Genomic DNA, 19,212 nt, shown 5'->3' on the forward strand with positions numbered 1-19,212 from the left:
CACATTGAGAGCATGTGTAAGGCTTCTCTCCAGTGTGAATTATCATGTGTCTGTTAAGGCTTCCTTTTGAAGTGAAAATCTTTCCACACTGTTGGCAGGTAAAAGGGCTCTCCATGGTGTGAATTTTCTGGTGGACTTCAAGGTTTCCACTTAGAGTGAAACTCTTTCCACACTGTTTGGATGTGTAAGGCTTCTCTCCAGTGTGAATCATCATGTGTCTGTTAAGGCATCCTTTTAGAATGAAACTCTTTCCACACTGTTGGCAGGTAAGAGGCTTCTCTCCAATGTGAATCATCATGTGTCTGTTAAGGTGTCCTTTTAGGATGAAACTCTTTCCACACTGTTGGCAAGTGTACGGCTTCTCTCCAGTGTGAATACTCATATGCGTTTTAAGGCTTCCTTTTTGAGTGAAATTTTTTCCACACTGAACGCAAGAAAAATAACTCCTAGTTCCTGTAGTTTGAGCTCTTTTTTGTTTAGAAGTCTTTTCAGACTGTAAGGAACAAAAAACCTGATCTTTCTCTTCAGATTCATTCAGATCTTCTCTCTCCTCTTTCAGCGCTGTTAGGTCTAAGGTGGAAAAAAAGGAATAAAAATTAACCCCAGTTTAGTGGCACAAAACAATTAACATCAAAACATGTAGATATGTAAAGCATGTATTCTAGAGCCTATACCAGGGTGTCCAAACCTGATCCTTCTCAGCCAGTACTGTAACAGTCACTGTCTGTCACAGGTTTTGTCAGAGTTTTCTGTTTGACATGTTCATACTTGCCACTAGAGGGAAACGTGTAGCTCAATCTGTACTAGCTAAAACAGGAAGTAGTAGAGTAAGTGATAGGTTCTGTTTGTTCTTACTGTGTTTTTTTCTTAATTGAGTTTAATTAGTTATTCTGTGTTCTCTCTTGTAGAGGATGGTTAATGGTGTAGTTCAGGGCTATTCAATTAGATCCATTTGAGGGCCGGATTATCAAACTGGAAATTTGAAGCGGGCCAAGGGGATGGGGGCCGTCCGGATCTTTTTCTAGGGGGCCTATACAATCACATTGAAATTCATATTCACTAATATGTACAAATATTACCAAAACCAACATCTATAAAAGGTTAAGGTGCTGTCTGTCAATCAATAATAAAAATCTCATTTTTTTGTAATTAATCATGAATAATCGCATATTTATATATTTATACTGTCATAATTTCACAATGAACCTCCTAATTAAGGTAGAAATAACACAATATTTTTAAATATGTGTTTAATAGCATCTTTTTACCAAGTAGCCTATTATTAATGAAGTATTGATATCAATATTGCTACTGGTGTCTCTATTAAATGAATTTTCTCTCAGTTTTACATATTAATTAAGTCCATTCAACATTACAGTAGAATTGAAAGCCCAACATTTAATAGGCTCTGAAATATATAACAGCTTTTATTTTAGGTGATTTTAAAACAATCCTCACATAAACTATCAATTGTATATGCATAAAATATACAGATTATTATTGCCATATACTGGTTATAATCGTTATTTTATGTTTTTAATTTGACATAAGTGTTTGTTTACCACAAAGTAGTGTTAATTTCGTCACCTGTTTTTAATTTAGTCTTAGTCTTAGTTTTGTGCCAAATGTCCTTGTTAGTTTTAGTCATATTTAGTCATTCACATATCTTTTTTTGTTAGTCAAGTTTTAGTCGACTAAAAGTCTCGTCATTTTAGTCTAGTTTTAGTCAAAAGAAAACTCAAGATATCTTAGTCAAGTTTTAGTCGACTAAAAGTCTTTTAAATTTAGTCTAGTTTTAGTCAAAAAATAACTCAATATATTTTAGTCTAGGTTTAGTCAAAAAATTGTAGTCTTTTTTTAAGATAACACATTATTACTGAGATTATTACTGATACACATTTCAGTAAAAAAGTGTTTCACATATCTCAAACATTGGTTAAATGTCATAATTACCTGACAAAATACACTTGTTGAATGATTTTTGTTGAATGCAAATGTTAAACGTGTCTGGTTTTCAATGGGGGTTATGCCCAACAGGCTTCCGTTTTCTGCTAAACAGGTCTCGTTGCTTCCGGTTCACGCGTTTTGCATATCCCTCTTTAAATATGAACATGATTTACTCAAGATTCATTAAAAGTAGACACTAAAAATGATCATAACCAATGTCCATCACATATGTGGATTGATATATAAAAGTTTAAAATTTTTATTCTTTTCACTAACATTTATATATAAATATCGAATGAAACGTCCACAATAAACAGCTGGCTTGTTTAACTGATTACCTTAAAAGTCCGTCGATATCGCCATTATTTATTATTCCGACAAGCGGAAGCAATGAGACCTGTTTTCCGGGGTTGGTCAGGTGACATTCGACATATAGCCTATTTCTGATTTAGGAGACACATTCACAAATGATTAACCCTTTCAGTGGTGAGTTTAAAATATTCTACCGAACCCCTGAGAGTGAGTTTTTTTTTAAGCGACCGTTATTTTAGAACGTTCGTACTTATTGTTTCCATGACGATGCATCAAGCTTGTCACGTGTCACAACACAGACAAAATAACACTATGACAGATAGATCGCTTTTATTTTGTTTTTCCTTTTTTATCCAGAATACTCACACACTTACTTACCATGCCATGAACTGTCAGCCGTATTTACAGCACATATACATTCATCCGTTTCTCCCGAAATACATGCAAGTAAGTGGCTGGTGAACTAGAAGAGGAATAGAGTGAACTTTTTAGTTACTTAGCCTATGTGTATGTGATATGAATAAAACACATCGGCAAATTCTATTTGAATAGATTGTTATTTGCTGCTTCCATAGACCTATGTGTGTATTTTACAAACTTTAAATGTCTCCTTTTACTAGTACTTATGTGTATTTAAATGTCTGAAACCTAAAATAAGCATTATGTGGTTAAAAACACAGCGCCAGCCAGCGCGCCAAAGCGCAGTTTGAATATTTTAAACCGTAACAGCTGATGAAAAAGCAGAGACGATTGTAGACGAAAATGAAGAGAGATTTTATCTTAGTTTTTATTTTATGCAAAACATTTTCGTCTCGTCTTTTTTCGTCAACAATAATGCATGTTAATTTAGTCTTAGTCAGCGTTTTTGGACAGTGGTGCAGTGTTGTCATCGTCTCGTCTTAGTCCTGAAAAAAAGGTAGTTGACGAACATATTTCGTCTCGTCTTGTCTGACGAAATTAACACTACCACAAAGTATATTTTGGCCATCAAGATAACATTCAAATTGGATCACAAGAGCTTTAAAGTGCTTAAAATGGTTGTGCAAAATGCTTGAAAGTCATTGAAAAGTGCTTGAATTTCTCTCTCAAAAGGTTGTGCAAACCCTGAAATCAATACTGTAATAACTTCCGACTTTGCTTAAGTTGGTGTGACTTCTGGTTGTCTGACATACCTCAGCGCTGTTTATAACAGAATTCTGAGCAGAATTTGAATGATTCTCACTGATCTTTCAGCAACCTTAATTCATTATGGGCGAATTCAAACACTTTTCACTGGATCTCGCAGCACTGTGCAGTAACAGTGTCGCGAAATCAACTTTGGTTCCCGATGCTGTTCTGAGCTTGGACAAGTGTGTTTGCGTTGCGGTCCGAGCTGATAAATTGTCCGCGCTGCGCGGCTCAAACGTGGCGCGCTTTGGTTTCTCTTTCGCTTCGTTCGCCGTTATAATGTTTCTTATATGAAACAGAAATAGCAGCGCTTATGAGTTGTATAACGCGGTGGTCACGCCATTGCGACCGCTCACAAAATTTAGTCGCACCGGCAGAAAAAAAATGCGACCAAATGGTCGCATTTTTTTCTGCCAGTGCGACTAAATTTTGTGAGCGGTCGCAATGGCGCGACCACCGCGTTATTCAACTCATAAGCGCTGCTATTTCTGTTTCATATAAGAAACATTATAACGGCGAACGAAGCGAAAGAGAAACCAAAGCGCGCCATGTTTGAGCCGCGCAGCGCGGACAATTTATCAGCTCGGACCGCAACGCAAACACACTTGTCCAAGCTCAGAACAGCATCGGGAAGCAAAGTTGATTTCGCGACACTGTTACTGCACAGTGCTGCGAGATCCAGTGAAAAGTGTTTGAATTCACCCATAATGAATTAAGGTTGCTGAAAGATCAGTGAGAATCATTCAAATTCTGCTCAGAATTCTGTTATAAACAGCGCTGAGGTATGTCAGACAACCAGAAGTCACACCAACTTAAGCAAAGTCGACAGTTATTACAGTATTGATTTCAGGGTTTGCACAACCTTTTGAGAGAGAAATTCAAGCACTTTTCAATGACTTTCAAGCATTTTGCACAACCATTTTAAGCACTTTAAAGCTCTTGTGATCCAATTTGAATGTTATCTTGATGGCAAACAAACACTTATGTCAAATTAAAAACATAAAATAACGATTATAACCAGTATATGGCAATAATAATCTGTATATTTTATGCATATACAATTGATAGTTTATGTGAGGATTGTTTTAAAATCACCTAAAATAAAAGCTGTTATATATTTCAGAGCCTATTAAATGTTGGGCTTTCAATTCTATTTTAATGTTGAATGGACTTAATATGTAAAACTGAGAGAAAATTAATTTAATAGAGACACCAGTAGCAATATTGATATCAATACTTCATTAATAATAGGCTACTTGGTAAAAAAGATGCTATTAAACACATATTTAAAAATATTGTGTTATTTCTACCTTAATTTGGAGGTTCATTGTGAAATTATGACAGTATAAATATATAAATATGCGATTATTCATGATTAATTACAAAAAAATTAGATTTTTATTATTGATTGACAGACAGCACCTTAACCTTTTATAGATGTTGGTTTTGGTAATATTTGTACATATTAGTGAATATGAATTTCAATGTAATTGTATAGGCCCCCTAGAAAAAGATCCGGACGGCCCCCATCCCCTTGGCCTGCTTCAAATTTCCAGTTCGATAATCCGGCCCTCAAATGGATCTAATTGAATAGCCCTGCCCTACAGAGATTAGGCAGGCCATTATACAATTAATAATAAAAAAAATCTAGGAAATTTAATGACAGAGTTTAGGATCTACATATATCTATACACAGACTGATCTTAATGTTTCTGTACCATTTTTGTCTCCTATAGGGAATAAAATGCAACAAATTTAGAGAGAGATGAGGAAAAACTTCTTTCGTAATAAACAAATAATATTTAAACAATGTAAAACAGAAAAAAATTCTTAAATGGCTACAACAATATATATCACCCTTTCTCGTTTCGTTTGATCTCTTTAAACTAATCTTTGCCGCTTTTCTTTAAGTAAACATTTGCCGGTTTGGTGATTAAATAAACTTCCCCTTTAGACTTCCCCTTGAACTACACGCGACTCATCCTGTGTGTGTGTGATACCTGCGCTGCCAGTTGTCCGCACAACGAAGCGCTGCACTTTTGCACGGTTTCATTAAGGGTGGGTGAAAAATGGATTCTCCGATGCATCGCTATCCTCTTTTCAACGAGCTTGTGTTTTTTCCCGCATATGGCACGTGTGCGCGCTAGAGACGCGGCGGGCTTCATTGGACAGAGTTTGCACTATGAGACATGTGCGGATTGTTTGACAGTGTGTGCATCCACCCGCAGTGCTTTACTTTAGATATGCCTTCATTTCTGCCGGTTGTAATGCAGTACTAGTACTATTAGATGCACAAAACTCACGCACTGACAGACTTTCACTTTCACTTTCTCTTTGTGTTTGTTCATCCTAAAAAGCTCAATTGCAGATGCGGTTAAATGCACTTGCATTTTCTAATACTTTTATATGAAACTTGTTTAAAGAGCAGGACAAAACATCTGATATATCGAAATAGATCTGCATTCATTGAAGCCTGTTAAAGCAGCCACTGTCATATGTTACTGTCTATTGTTTTAAAAAGTAGCCTGCTTATATATAAAAAAAATAAAGTGAATTCTGCACGAATTAAATTTAATATAAAATCTAATTAAATTGAACCTTAATTTTAAGATGGCAGTACTGACATACAGAGATTACAAATATAAACAAAAAGCATAGAAACTGCTATTTTACATATTGTTAAAATGTAAAGATTTATTTTCTTAACATTAATGAACTATAAAATAACTTTAATGATCAATATATAATTCATATTAATATTTTTATTAATTTACAAAGTATGGTTTTGTACTTTTTTAAAAACTAGTAAAGCACTATTTTAGTTTCCTTTCAGTATCCATTTTCAAAAACTATCGGTTAATTAATCGGTATCGGCCAGTGTGGTCCAACCTAGCTATCGGTATCGGTAAAAACCAATATCGGTCGACCTCTAGTTTTTTTAACCCTCTGTGTCGTAAAAGTAACAACATATTTTATTCATAATTTTTGTTTTATGCACTTAATAGTATTGAACGCAAAAATCGAAAATCGCATCGCAATCGCAATATTTGCGATATAATAAACTGCATCTTGTGTTATCTTTGATTAATATTTAAATTTGTTTGATGACCTGAAATATTAAAGTGTGACAAACTTTAAGAAAAAATTAATAATCAGGAAGGGGGCCAACACTTTTTCACACCACTATAAAACAGACAAGAGTCCAACACAATCATAAAAACTTAACTCTCATACTTTGTTAAAAGCCAACGAGTAAAAATGAGTTTTAAGACTAGGTCCCCCGGTTTGTTACCTCATGTGAGGAAGAAACAAAAGTAAATGCTCAGTGGATCTAAATGTTCTTGTTGGAGTGTATAGCTGTATTAAGTCAGAATATGCTAGTCCATTTAGTGATTTAAACAATAAAACCAAAATCGATTAAAATCCATTATAACATGAACAGAAAACCAATGGAGAGGTGCCAGAATTGGTGTAATATGTTCTCATTCGTGTTCCTGTCAACATAAGAGCAGCAGCATTCTGTACCAACTGCAAATGTGTGAGAGAAGCCTGGTTAATACCTAAACATATGTATAACGCTTTCAAAGTCACTTAAAGATAGAAAAGACTTCACTTTGGATAATTGCCTCAACTGAAAACAACTAGCTTTAATTACTGAATTAACCTGTATACCCAGTTTTCACTCCATAATAACACCCACATTTTTAACATTGGGCTTCACATATAATCTTAAAACACCAAGATCCAACTCAGAAGAGTCACGAGCACCCCTAGATCCAAATACCACAACTTTTCTTTTCTTCATTAAACTTTAAAAAAGATTTAGAGTCAACCAGGCTTAAATTTCTTGAAAACAGTCCAACAATGGTCCTTTCGACTTTGCATCTTTCCTTTTCAAAGGCAGATAAAGCTGAGAATCATCTACATAAAAATGAAACGAGATGCCAGACTTCCTACAGATGGACCCTACAGGAAGCAAATATATAGAGAACAGAACAGGCCCAAGAATGGAATCTTGAGGAACTCCACACGAGAATGACGCTGAAGAGGACACCATTCCTATGCAGTACCCTTAAAACCAATGCAATTTTCTAATTGAGAAACCAAGATATTATGGTCTACAGTGTCAAATGCCACTGTAAGATCTAAAAGCAAGAGGAAAGCATAATTACCAAAGTCAGTAGCTAATAACAGGTCAGTAAAAACTTTTACAAGGATTTAAAACCTGACTGGAGCACTTCCTGAACCCCATGTAAATATAGAAAAGACAGCAGTTGTATTAATACAACCTTCTCTAACACTTTGGGAAAAAATGGCAGTTTTGATACAGGTCCAAATTTGCCTTTTTAATCAATGGTTCCACTATTGCATGTTTCAAATTCTGTGGTGCAACACCTGAGGTGAGACTGCTATTTATAATTCTCTAAATATTTAGTGTGAAATAAAAGTGTGAAGGGACAATGTCCATACAGTAAGAAGATGGTTTCATCTTACCAATAATAACTCCTAAAAACTAAAAAAACATTTTTACCAGATTGAACCTGTGGTTTTATAACAGCTGTATCTTCTATCTCTAGTTTTTAAAACACTAAATTTAAATAGAAATAATAGAAACCAGCCTACATTTTAACTGGGAAGAGGAACAGACATTTACTCATTTGAGCTAATAATTAGGACTGTATTAGTCTGCTTACATTTGATTTACATTTACTGCTATGATAAAAATGCACTTACATTACGGTTTATAATAATACATGTCGCAGTTAATGTCCAACAACAAATATTTTAGCAAAATGTATGTTTTCCTCAGAATAACTGAGCTACCATTATATTGCACTCTGTCTGTCACTGAGGAAAACAACATCTCAAATGTATTTAACAGTACAAATATATTTGCCATGGTGGATCAATCTGATCTATAATCGACATTAAGGACTGCTTTAAGAATAAGCGTGCACATCAAATTATCTTGACTCACTGAACCTGGGTCAAATGAGTGAGATTGTATAAATGAAATGGTCATTTATGGTACTACTTTAACCCCAATAGATTTGTTAGATTATTTCAGATCATGTTTTGGACTTTAATTCCAGCTTTTCTGAGTGTCTTTTTAGAAACAGCCCCCTGAGCTTGACATTAAGACTTGATATGCGCTTGTCCTTTAGACAGCTAAATCAATCATCCATTTGTAGAAAACAGTAAAAAGTTATATGTAATAAAAAATAAAAAAATTAATTTGTTGTTCAAGTTATTTATTTACAAGCAATATTCTCATTTCAATTTCATTAGCTCTAACATAAATAAGCATGCGGTATCTGTGGTATTTATCACATTAAATTGATGGATGTAATTTTGTATCCGGATTAATTTAGATGTAGCTTTAGTGTCCACTGGCTGTTTTATTTGCTTATCAAACACTTTAAATGACTAAATGTAGTCAGCATGCAGTAGCTAAATGTGATAACTTACATTTCAAGGTTTGTGCAAATAACTTTCACATAAATAATTTTCTTAGATACTTTTGCATAATTAGCCTTGTGCTAGAAATCAATGGTTTTAATATTAGAAGCAGATATTGGGTTTAATGTTACAGAAAAATATATAATTTTTTTAGGCTAATTCCATATTATTGTTACAACTTAAATGCATGATCTCATAATGCATTGAAAACAAATGCTCAGTGTGAACGCAGGATATTGAAGGAAGCGTTAGTATTTGTCATGTGATCTCAACACTTCTGTCAAATGTCTTAACATTTCTACACTCGTGTGGCATTTCTGTAGTGAATTCAGCTTTGAGAATGAAAACCAACCTGTTTGTTCCTCAGTATCTTCATGTTTGACTCTAAATGTTTCTTCAATCTTCATGTCTTCACTCTCCTCTTTAATAAACGCCATCTTTCTTTGTTCCTCAGTATCTTCATGTTTGACTCTAAATGTTTCTTCAATCTTCATGTCTTCATGCTCATCTTTAATAAACGCCATCTTTCTTTGTTCCTCAGTTTCTTCATGTTTCAATGTTTCTTCAATCTTCATGTCTTCACTCTCCTCTTTAATAAACGCCATCTTTATAATAGTGTGTCACGTGGATCTCTGTTGATTCTCCAGGAGTTTTTCCTGTGTTTGTACACTTTGTCCTGTTTAAGATGAGAATAATAAAAATAAAAATAAATCAATGAAAACTAAATCTCTGGGTGCGTCTCAATCAGCTCCTAGTTCAGTAGTGCATTAGTAAGACAGTCAGAGAGTTAATAGACTTCTTTATAAAATGTATAAAATATAAAAAATTACCAAGAAGGTTCATATTTAGGTAGGTTATTTTTGATTTGCATGTCATATCTAATATATTACACTCTCCTGAAATCATTCTCGGTTGTGATTCACTCGTTTGTGTTTGTTGTTGTAGTTTGTAGTCCGCGTGCCGCTGAATCGAATCACTGAATCATTTCACAAATGATTTGATTCAAATGATTCGGATTCTGAGTCTGAGGCTGCGTCCGAAATCGCCTACTTCTCTACTATTTAGTAGGGAAAAGCAGTAGGCGAGCAAATAAGTATGTCCGAATCCTAAGTATTTATAAAAGAGTAGGCGAGAATTAGTAGGCGAATGCACTAATTCTCGCGAGATTCGGGTGTACGTCTACTTAAAGTGCGTCCGAATATGCCTACTTAACTACTATATAGTAGGAAAAAAAAGAGTACGTGAAGAAAGAAGTACGTCCGAAACCTCAGTATTCACAAAAGAGTAGGCGAGAAATCCCCGGATGTCCTACTGCTTCAGCCCAGATTCTGAAGTCTTCATCGATGGATACTTTTCAATCCCAGGAGTCCACAGGAGGCCAAAACGTCATCATCGAACGTGATTGAGAACCACGACGAGGGTGTTTACAAATGTGAGTATTACAACCAAAACACGGTTCCCTGTCTTAAAAATCATATTTGTTGAGCTACTTTATCGTAAACTGTTGATTTGCATAAGGTGCCAAGATGTTATACAGTATGCTATAGTATATTTGTGATTTCGCTGTTAAAACATGTTTTATGACGTATAGCGAACATTAAGCTTCAGGTAGCACACGCACGTCTTTAAAAGCGGATTTACATAAAACATATACATTTTAAAGACGTTTAATAAATGTCTATTTAACAAATGACAGGAAAATGTTCTAGACTAGAGCAACACACAACACAAAACATCTGAGTGAGTGATGGACGTTATGTGAGAATTCACTGTCACTGCTTTACATTAATGAAAGTAATGTAAATAAACACATATACATATAGTAGGCCTAACTGAACTTCAAATTCATTTCAAATAGAGCTATAACAGAACTTTTCTGATTCTTGATTTATGTGACTTTGTTGCAGATGTTTTGTGGTGGAGCAGGACCTGAAAGGAAAGGTGACAGCAGCATTTTTGGGGAAAAGTAAAATCTGAAACTTAATATAAAGATTGATCATTTTGTAACTTCCAATACAGAGATCTAATGACTCTGTGCTGTTAAAATGACAGTTTTTGTATTATATTTGTGCATCTTTGTATGATCTGAAATGTCTGCAGACTGGTGTGTGCAGTAAGAAAGGAGAAATCCACAGCAGCATCCTGGAAATGGTCTAGTGCCATCGATGAGACCCTCCATCACTCCACCTGCCCTTTGTTTCATCTGGACCAGATGTTGCTGCGGTCTCTTCATCAAAAAGACTAGAAGACCAATATGTTTAATAAAGCTTTGTTCCATGTGTATTTATTTATGTTCATGGTTACTTTTATTATTTTACTAATTTATTCATGTTTCCTGATGTTGTCAGTAAATAAAATATAACATTTTCATAAGCGTATGCATTTATTCATTATTTCATTGAAAAAAACAACAACATTATGCTTGTTTAACTAAAAATATCATTAATTATTAGTCAGCATTTATCATTATTGTTGGTAAGTGTTGGAGTGGGCTAGCAATGCATTCTAAAGTTATTTTAATTTCTAAATAGTAATACTTAAATTTTCCGAGTGTAAAATCAACAGTCTTCTCCAAAGGTAAGATCTTTGAACAACTGATCGACGTCTCTTATGTGCAGATGTTGTAAACATGGAGGAGAGCGTACTAGGTAGGGTTGTCATGTTACTGATGCCATGAGGTGTCGCTGTCGCTCCAATTTTTGTATTATTATTACTGCAGAATTTACAATTCCATACAAACTCAGGGAAAGACTTAAGTATCTTTAACAAAGAACAATCATGACAGAAAACATAACTATAAAAGGTTTGCGTACATAGTACAAGATTTGATACAGAAAAAAATATTAAATATATTTGAATATTCATAAAATCGCAATGAATTAAAAATTGCATTTGTTTTTGTTATTTATTTATTATTATTTTAAGTTTCAGGGATGAAAGGACAGAAATTCAGCAAGAAAAAGGAAAACAAATCAGATCTAAGCTAGTTTTGCACAATTTTGCCCATTAACATATTCAAGACAACAAATTTGGGGGTTTTAGTCATTTTAGTATTGTTAAAAATATAAAAACTTCAATCAATCCAAAATAAGCAAATTTCATCAACATCAAAATGTTTACAGATAGATGAATTAAATCCGTCGCTCATATCATTTCATGTTGCGCTTTTTATAACGTCATAGGTCACATTATAACGTCAACATGGCGGAACGCATCCATACTCAACGAGATTTGGCTGTTGAGTAGGTACTCTTTTAGCGCTCGTTGAGTAAGTACTTATTGAAATTAAGTACCTACTCATTGAGTAGGCGATTTCGGACGCAGCCTCTCACTTCTTATCATCACACGATTGATTCACGATATGGAGAGAAAAATGAGATGCACATTCCCAGGTAGCCAAAAACATCTGGCCCAGTACTGGCCCAAATCCGGCAATCCGGAAGAAATGACTCGGCCCGGATCCGGTTGCCGGACTCTTGTGAATTCCGGTAATGAATGACGCGCCAGAATCGGCCCGAATACACTGGCCCGAGTCCGGGTGCCGAAACTGAGCCGACACTGCCGGCATCGGCCCGCAATCGCGCCAGCAGAGATTATACAGTTAGCCGGTACTGGCCCGTGTCCGGCTGCCGAAACTGAACCGGAACTGCCGGCATCGGGCCGCAATCACGCCGGCATACATTATACAGTTAGCAGGCTGGCCCGAGTCTGGATTCCAAATGGAAATGTATATGAAATACAGACCTATTTATTTAATTAATAACGAAATTTAAGCAATATTAGCTTGTTTGCTAAAGTATATAGCCTACTTGGATAGGTGTAACTGTTCATGTAATTAAATGGTTCCTTAAAAACTATAAAAATGTATTATTCATGATTTCCTCCAGGTTTTTTTTTTTTTTTTAAATGTTCTTTCCACAAATATCACACACACACATGCCACTCACTCTCACCCCTGCCCCCAAGTAAGAATGACACCATATAAATACTGTACGAGAAACGTTTATTGAATTTATTATTGAAAAAATAAAAACATCAACAAATGCATAAAAACACTATAGAAACTTTAAGAACGATCAGGACCTCAAGGTTTCCTAAAGGAGAGACAATAAATGAAAGAAAGAGATAAAGAGGGGACACATAGTCAGTCAGGTCTCAGTGATCTCGGTGGTGAATGGTAACAATATTTGGAGCTTACCTTAGGAAGAAATTCTTTTGTTGTAGGACATGCTCTCTTCTTCCACTATGGCACTCTTATAAACTTCTCGGTTTCTCTCTGCATCACACTGCTATATTTACAGAAAATATTTTTAAAAGAAAATTGTCAGTCATATGGGGCACAAGTTTGCCTATTTAAACATGAAGCTTTGAAAAAAAAAAATCACTTTATGTGATTAAACAGTCATCTTATTCAGACCACTTTTTTTCAGACTTTATTATGTTTAATAATATGTATGTTTAATATATTTAATTTATTATTTAATTTTAACCTAATACAATTTTACAGTTTAAAAATTACAAAAAGAAAGAGTCCTATAAAAGTTCTGGCACTCTGTGTGTCACTACTTGGCAATTAACTTATTGGCAAATATCACAGCCTGTGAAACAATGCAGTTTACAGCTATACAAATAATAAGAGTATTTAAAATGTAACATGTAAAAATTTCGGTAAAACTTAAAATAAACACTCACAACACCCTGACTTGGTACAACAAAATTAATCTTAAGATATTATGGACCGTCTGATTTGAATTTCCTAAAATAAACCATATACTTACACATGGCAAAATATAACATTAAATTACTTACATGGCACAGATGCACTTTTTTCAGATGATCTTGACAAATCTGACAAAAAATATGAAAAAGCAATCACAAAAAGATTAGAAGAAGTACAGCAGAAAGGCACACTATTTCACTATTCACTAACACTAATGAATACATGAATAAAAACTGCTGTATACAAATATTGTGAATTAGTTTGACAGTCAGCTGAAAAAAATATACCTGCAAAGCCAAAGGCGCTCAATGCTGTGGAGCCTTTGGGGTTCAGCTGCTACTGACACAAAAACAAGGGGGGGGGGGGGGGGTATGCATATATCTGTACAAATTGAAATGTATTGATTTTTAATAGGTTATTACTTACTCATCAGTGTGTTGAACATGGCAAATCCAAGATGCAGAATGAGTTGATCATTTACAACAATCGGATGACAATCTGACAAAAAAAAAGAAAGAAAAATAAATAGTTTTCATTATTAAAATTAATTATTTTACTTGTATATGACTTTTATTCCCTGTATATGCAAGCCTAATGTTTTACTTTTATTGTAATTCGTTATTAAAAAAAAAAAAGAATTATTATTCTCATAAGGATAGGCTACATTGGCTTGTTAAGTCTTTCTGTCTCTTGCTCGCTCTATCTCACATACAGCGAGAGAGAGAGAGAGAGAGCGCGACACTGACGCACACTGAACGCGCGCGCTCTCTCTCTCTCTCGCTGTATGTCAAATCTGAGACAACACAACTTAAATCTGATAATGTTATTGTTGATAATTGTAAAATTAATATATTTTTTAACTAACGTTACCTTGACCGACATGAATGTGAGGTTTTCTCAATTCTAGCAGATCTGCGCAAATGATGTCATACAGATAACGGCATTAACGGTCAACGGTGCTGAAGAGCGGGCCATAAAAAAATAAAGACGGAAAGACTCGTTTATGTGAACAGTAGTTTTAGATATTGTACATTTAAATAACAGTCCGTTGATTTTACACTTATGTACACAAAAATACTTTACCTGAAGAAAGCTCTTCCGTCGAGCGATGTCCACTCAATCAAAGGGAGTCCGGCTGTGCGCGTGATGTGAACTGATCGCAGCTTATATAGCCTCTGGTTCCTTCGCGGGCTTCGCACGTGAGGCGTAAAATAGTCAAAGTTACATTTATAATAATTTTATTAATTTAATTTTTATCATCTGAGGTGTACATTTAGTTAATTATACCTTGTTATATTTCCCTGGCCCCCCAAAAAATAAATAAATAAACACACACACACACACACACACACACACACACACACACACACACACACACACACACACATATATACACACATATATATATATATATATATATATATATATATATATATAGAGAGAGAGAGAGAGAGAGAGAGAGAGAGAGAAAATGTATGTACAATTATTTTTAAATATATAACATATCAGTTATTAATAAAATATCATAACAGTGTCACTCACTTATTTCATAACCAGAAGATGTCAGCTGAAGGTCAATTATTGGTTCATACTACTCATTAAATTTTGCTTTTGGATTTGTGTTTGGCCATAAAATCACGGTTATAACATTTCAAATCAAATTTTGCTAAAAGTTTTTGCAATTATGCCACATTATAATTATCAAGCCTGAAAATGGTGTTATAAAGGGGAAACATGTTGAAAGCATTTTATTAGCTCTGTTACAGACATATACGGTTCTATTTTTGGGGTGCAGAACAACATGAAAGTGTCATAATTTAGATGAAGTGAACATTTTTAAATTATAAACAAAGTCCATGGTTGGCCTGACAAAAATAATAGAATATTATTTAAAATAGTAATACAATTAAATAAATAACATTGACAGGGAAAAGATTTGACATCTCAGGCATTTTGTTAAAAAAAAATATTTTAGCAATTTTGTAATTAAGTTAAGTGTTTATGTGTTTTAATCTGTATTGTGGGGACCAAATATTTACACAAGGAGTAAAACCTGAATTTTTGACATTTTTGGGACTTACACTTATGGCCCATAGTCAGGCTGAATGTGTCTAAATGTGCCGTTTCTCAACCAGAATCGGGCCAGATCCGCATATCCAAAGCCTAGCCAAATCCGGCAACCATTGCTGGGCCAGAGCCGGCTCACTCCTGGCGAGCCGCTGCCAGAACACAGCCGAGTGAGCCGGCACTCAGCCGCAATCGGCCCGATTCCGCTGGCTACCTGGGTTCTCTGTTACTAACGTCTTAAGTAACAGCAAATAAAGCATTACAACGTTAGATTTAATAGTTATGATTTATTTTACATAGCTTGTAAAAACGCTTTAATTGATGCAACAATATCCATTGGTTTAAAAACTTTAAAACCACAAACCTTTCTTCAGGTGAATCACAACAGACAGGAGCGCGCAGCTTTATGACGTCACGTCACCAGAGCAAAATAAAAGTCCCATTGGTGCACTTCTTCTTCTTCTTCTTCTTGTTTGAAGGCGACCAATTCCTTAGGAGCATTGTCGCCACCTATCATTGGTGCACTGCTCTCTAAAATCACAAATATATCATAGAAATGTTGTATATAGAATATAATTCCGTACTCATATGATGATGCTTTTCTAAAGTTACTAACTTCGTGAATGTATTATTCTCTTTTTTAATGTACATTTATAACACTTTGTTTTATGTTGATGTACCATTAAGTTCACATAAAACTAGTTAATGCTGCTGTGTAACTGTTACAAAGGTTTTAGTGGTAATGTTATTGTAAGCTTTCATGTAAGCAATTTTGTTTTAAATAAAAAATTTTGTAGTGTAAAGGAATTGATTATTACCTTTTCATTTTCGTTAATTGGCAAAAAAAAAAAAAAATAGGCCAACACATTCAGTTCCCTCCATATCTTCTTTTATTAACAGTGAAACGTTTGGATAATAAATACAAGACACAATAAACTGTTTATTAGAAACTTTAACTAGAAGTACATCTATCAGAAAAAATGCCATGTTGTATTAGTTTTATGATTTTAGTGAAGTTAAATGTTTAAAGAACAAAATACCTTTAACACCCCTGCTGAAAAAACCAGCATATGCTGGTTTTTTCAGCAGGGACACCTGCAGGAAAATGAAGATCAGGAGACTTGTTTGAGCTGGTCCTGTGTGTCGCTGCAGTCATCCAGACTGACTAAAGCACTCAATCACTGGAGTTTACTCAGATTTCAGGAGGCCGTTCTTACAGATGAAGACAAAGCTCATGGACCACAAGCTTAAACACAGTATTCAAGGGATGTGATCAGTTCTATACTAAACTCTAACTATAGCTCTCATGATCACAGAGATCAGCGAAAGACATTCACACACAACTCAAGTGTTCATTAGCATTAACAATCACAACAATTAAAGAGGCAGGAACATCGAGAGCATCACAGATTTGTTTTCACACACACCTGAAGCAAAAGAGATTCATTTAAAATTGAACATTTACCTTTTTCCTGAATTTCCTAGGCAATAATTTCATTTCAACCAATATAATTGTGTCTTTAACAGTAATGACTGTCACACCTATGGACTGTCCTTGTGTTTGTTTTTGTTTCCATGTTCTCCTTGTCCTTGTTTTCCCTGATGTTTTCTAATGCCTATATTTGGTTTTCCTGTTCCTGTTTCCATTGATTTCAGGAGTGTCTTGTCTTTCATTCATTTAGTTGAGTATTTAATATTGTTCTGTTTGTGGTTTTCTCCTCCGATGTCTTACGTCCTTCAAGTGAATGTCTTCCTGTTTTACTCCTGAGTTGTGTTTTAGTTTGTCCGTTAAAGACTGTTTTAAGTTCACTCCTGCGTTTCCTCGTCTCCTCGTTTCCCGCTCCGTAGATTGATACAATGAAATGATAATAAATAATAAATATCCAATCATACATTTGCCTTAACAAATTGCTTAATGTACCTGTGTTAAAAAGTAAATATTTCTTATTTGAAAGTACAAATATTGATTATATAAACCTAATTCTTCAAGTTTCTTTATAAAGGAAAATGAATGTCTTTATTTATACCTAAACTTAGTCAACTGTGAGTATACATAGTACTTCATTACTATTCATGAAAAATATGAATGGAAGTTATTTAGATTTGAGCATGTTTATTAAATCTTGATATTCTACATTATTTGGATTTTCATGATTTACAAGATACAAGTTGTGTAAAATCATTAGAGTCAGGAGTGACTCAGTGCTATGAATGGACTTAAAACCTGACTGAAATTTTTCAGAAATACTTAGAAAATACCAAACACAAACGGTTCTAGTACCTTAGGTTAAAGAAACCACAGAATTTGGCTGATAGTTATTTAAAACAGATGTGTCTAAAGAATAATGACTGCAAAATACATTCAGGAAAGAGCAATAGAAACTCAGCAGAAAGATAATTGGCATTTGAATTTTAAGATTAATATATTACTCTTTAGGAGTGTGTGAATATGAATGTGAAATGATTGTAGGTGTCATCTTTTGTCTTTATTGGCTGTTGATGTTTCTGCCTCATTTCTTTAATTGGTGTCTTTGTTTCTGATCAATATCGGAGTTAAATATGAATGCAGAGGCTGAAGGTGAGACTTTCCCTGATCTCTGTGATAATGAGTCTATAGTTTTGCTGATTGGATTAGAGTCGCTGAAAATCTGGGCAAATCCCTGTAACTGCTTACATCCTTTGCATATTTTATCTTCTAATGACGATCCTGAAATCTGTCTAAAACTCCAGCGATTGAGTGTTTAGTCAGTCTGGATGACTGCAGCGACACACAGAAACATCTCAATCAAGATCTGATGAAGATTCACTCAGTCTCCTGATCTTCTCTTCTGAGTTTACTACAGCTCTAACTGGATGTTGCAGGTATTGGTATTTTGGTTTCAAAACTTGTAACTTCACTAAAATCATAACTCTTATGTAACATGAATGCACTTCTAGAGATTGAGTTTGTAAAGCAGATATTGTATCTTGTATTTATTAACTGAACTGTTCACTGTTAAAAAGGGAAGATGAGGAGTAACAGCTGAATATGTTGCCATGGTTTTTAGCCAATAAAGATGCTGAAAAGGTCATCAAGTTTAATAAAGGAATGGCAGAGAGGATGGCAAAAGGACATCAAGGGTAGACACATTTTTCTGTTCAATCTAAAGTTAGAAACAAATGTTTTTGTACTTGTCCATCCTGTAGGGACTCAGTTAAACTGTAGACTGAGGTTGGGGCATTGTGGGTTAAATACTTTTTTGTATATTGTAGGAAAGCATATTTTTTTCTTTTTTTCTCCTTTAATATTCACTGACAAAGACTGTTGATGCTGATCAAATACCATGATGTGAGTCTTAATTTTAAGTCATTTTCATTTATTTGTGCAGATCGTTTTTTTTTTTTTTTTTTTTTTAAATAGCGCACATTGTGTATGCACAAAGTCATTTCCCCGTAATATTTTCCCTTCTTTCGGCGCTTCACACTCCAGTCCAGCGGGTGGCACTAACACACACTTCTGTTTGACAAACACCATTAAACCTAAGAAGAAGAAGATTAGT

General features: G+C 34.6%; 1 long non-coding RNA gene across 2 annotated transcripts; it reads right to left on the reverse strand.

Annotated features, from left to right (window-relative positions):
• Positions 1–12,875: 12,875 nt before the first annotated feature.
• On the reverse strand, positions 12,876–14,820 carry LOC141340937 (uncharacterized). Of its 2 annotated transcripts, XR_012356608.1 has the most exons (7): positions 14,690–14,820; positions 14,477–14,565; positions 14,033–14,104; positions 13,894–13,942; positions 13,696–13,734; positions 13,085–13,175; positions 12,876–12,980 (listed from the first exon to the last, which is right to left on the reverse strand). It is a non-coding gene; the product is annotated as an uncharacterized lncRNA (long non-coding RNA). The 2 variants fall into 2 exon arrangements; XR_012356607.1 differs by having other exon boundaries at positions 14,477–14,797.
• Positions 14,821–19,212: the final 4,392 nt, after the last annotated feature.

The sequence above is a fragment of the Garra rufa genome, chromosome 1 (genome assembly GCF_049309525.1).
Source record: "Garra rufa chromosome 1, GarRuf1.0, whole genome shotgun sequence".
Lineage (NCBI taxonomy): Eukaryota > Metazoa > Chordata > Actinopteri > Cypriniformes > Cyprinidae > Garra > Garra rufa.